Consider the following 3,065-nt stretch of genomic DNA (forward strand, 5'->3'; position numbering starts at 1 on the left):
TCCGCCGGGGTGGGACTCGCAGCAGCCGGGACGGGGCTTGGGATCCCTCGGGACTCGGCTGCTTCTCCTGGAATGGGGCTTGGACCGACCGGGAGAGGGGCCGGTCCGGCCGGGAAGGGGCCGGTCCAGCCGGGAAAGGGCTTGGACCGGTCGGAACAGGGCTGGGCTGGGTCAGGATGGGGCTTGGATCCAGCTGGGAGGGTCGCGGCGGGACGGAGCTGGAAGCCGGTGGGGAAGGGGGCTCCGGTCTGGCTGGGAGGGCTGGTCCAGAGGGACCAGGCTGCTGTGGCCGGGATGGGGCTCAGACCTGGCCGGGATGGGGCTTTCACCTGGCTGGTCCCAAGGGGGAGAACGGAGGGTCTGTCCCTGCCTGGAGCTGCAGCAGGTGCTGGGGCTCTGGGTGGTGGCAGGGTCCCTTTGGATAGGAGAGTGTCAGGGACAGGGTCCCTTTGGCTGGAAGGACCTGGGGACCCCAGTGGGGCTCCCGGGCAGGCAGCAGGCATTGCCCCTCGCTGCCTGGGTGGCTGGGGCTAGCCCGGGTGCCACCAGGAGCTGCTCTATCAATAATGGTGATTTCCCTTATCTCCTCGTATTTGCTGGAGGATTAGAGCCGAGGAAGAGATTAGCTTCCCCTGCCAGGCGGAGCAGGCTGTGACCGTCCTGCACCCACGCTTCCCCTGGCTGCCTCTTCCCTGCCAGCCCTCCCGTGGGAAGGGATGTGCCTAATCCCAGCGCTGCCCTGCCTGCCTGTAGCTTGCTGCTGCGGGGATGGGAGCAAGGGGAGAAGGAATAACCCCAAATCAGCCGCTGAACTTATCTTCCTCCGTCCTGAAGGGTGGGAAGCAATGGCCGGGACTGGGGTTTGCCGGCTTCGTCTCTCCCCCGCATCCCTCTCTTGTCACCGCTGCTTCCCTGCTCTCTGCGGGGGTGGTGGGAAGCACCCTCTGAGCTCCTCTCCCGGCTGCTCGCTGAGCTTTTTTAACTGCAGGCTGCGCTTCCTCCCGTGCGGACTGAGAGTCCAGTGCCAGGCTCGGCTGCCTGGAAATGCTGTAAATGGGGTGATTTCTCCTGGAATTTGGTCCCAGTTGTTTAATAAGCCACTTCAGGGAAGTCATTTCCAGTTTAATGGTAAAATCGCATGGCCTTGTCTTCCTGGCGGCGGAGGCTTCCTGAGAGCAACCCTTAGACTTTGGACAGGGTGTCTTCATGGAAGCAGCGCTCTCCTTTGGTGCCCCTGAGGATTGTACCCTTGGCTCTCTGCTGAATCACCTCTGGGGTGAGATCTCTCTGTGGGTTTGCAGAGAGCAAAGCCAGCAGCACGGGGAGGCTCTTTCCTCCGTGGAAGGCGTGTGGCGATTAAGGAAGCTGAAGAGCCCAGTGGGATTTGTACTGGTTGCACGTGGATTTGCTCATCTCCTCGCATGCGTTTCTGCTCCAAGGTGCGCCTGTGTCCCTGGGTTCCCAGACTTGCAGCGTGTTGGGCTTCACCTTGTGTCAAGCTGCCATCGCTCCTGCTGAGCTGTGGGAGCGGGAGAGCGAGGAAAGTTTTCCTTGCCCTTTTGGAGCCGGGTCCAGCCCTTTATGGAGCGGGGAGCGCGGAGCGGATGCAGGTTTTACAAACAAACCCTCCAGGTTCCCACCGAAGGGCAGGAGGGATGGTGTCAGCCTGGGCTCGGACTTCAGCAAGGGAACTTCTTCCTTCTGGCTTCTCTGAGCAAAAAGCCAAGCCCGAGAGGCAGACGTGGCTGGGACGGCAGTGAACCTGCTGAGATGTGAGCTGGGGCTCGGGGCAGGCAGACGCTGGCAGCAGGCAGAGCTGCCTGCCCCTTCCTCCTCGTGCGCTTTGGCCGCAGCACAGGGGTTGCATATTTGGAAGGAGCTGAGCTGCTTTCTGCCTGCCCAGACCTGACGCCCAGAGAGGGGGGGATGGGGGGGATTTTTGGGGGGGCTTTTCCTGCAAACGGGAGATGATAGGAATGCCCCGATGCCAGGATGGGGCTGCAGTGCTGTGCCATCTCTCAGCGATGCGAAGACGTGGAGGGCCGTCGGGCTCCTTTCCTGGCAGATGCTGTGCGTGTATTGGGCTTCCCATCCTCGCCGCGCTGCTGTGGGACTGCTCAAATATCCCCGGTCCCGGTCACCTGAGGTTGCGCTGGCTTTTCTTCAAATCCTTGGGACTCATCCCTCGGAGGGTCCGGCCGCCCCCTCCCTGTGCTCCCCTGCCAGCTCAGATGTCAGCACTTGGGTTTCCCCTCTCTGCCGGGGCCGGCTCGGGGCTGCCGGGAAGGCTTGGAGCTGGGAGGCTCGGAGGCAGCCTGGACGCGCTGGCGAGAGCAGGCGCTTGTGCTGCTTTTATCTGGCTCTTGAGTGAGGGCACCCGAGCCCGGGATGAGTGGGGGCTGCGTGGGAGCCGGGAAAATGCTGAATAACTGTGTCCGTGCTGCGGGGCTTGCGGAGTTGCAGAGAGCATTCTTCCAAGGGTGCCTGAAACCATTCATGTCCAGGCGTGGAGGTTTCCTGGCAGAGAACCAGGCAGCTCCCTGCCTCCTGCTCCTCTCCAAAGAGCAGGGCACATCCCTTTCTGCTCCCCTTGATTTTTGGTGGTTGAGCGCCTGGGCTTGAAATGCCACAAGCTGGGGAGGTACTGGGGACCCTGTTGGGGCAGAGAGCTTGGGGACAGATCCTATAGACCTACAAAGGTCCCTGCCACACTTTGCTCCAAGAGGAGACAGTTGGGCTGGGGGGACGTCCTCTGGGAGAGGAGGCAGGTGCTTTCCCTCCTGCACACGCTGCGCCTCCAGAGGGGGGAACAGGTCTGATGGAGGCTTGTGGTGAGGGGCTGAAGGCAGAGTCCGGAGCATCCCTTTATCCCCGGCTTCCCCCTGGCTGACACCGGGCCCTTCCCTGCGCAGATTCTCCCCCGGGCGCTGTCCTGCGCTGTTCTGCTCCTCCTGCTCGTCGCTGTGCTGAGCAGAGGGAAGAGGTGCAGCATTGCCAAAATCCTCCGGCAGTACCACGCTGTCATCTTCCACGAGATCCAGAACCTGGTGAGTGGGGGGGGGGGG

Source organism: Aptenodytes forsteri, unplaced genomic scaffold (assembly GCF_000699145.1).
Source record: "Aptenodytes forsteri isolate BGI_AS27 unplaced genomic scaffold, ASM69914v1 Scaffold47, whole genome shotgun sequence".
Classification (NCBI taxonomy): Eukaryota; Metazoa; Chordata; class Aves; order Sphenisciformes; family Spheniscidae; genus Aptenodytes; species Aptenodytes forsteri.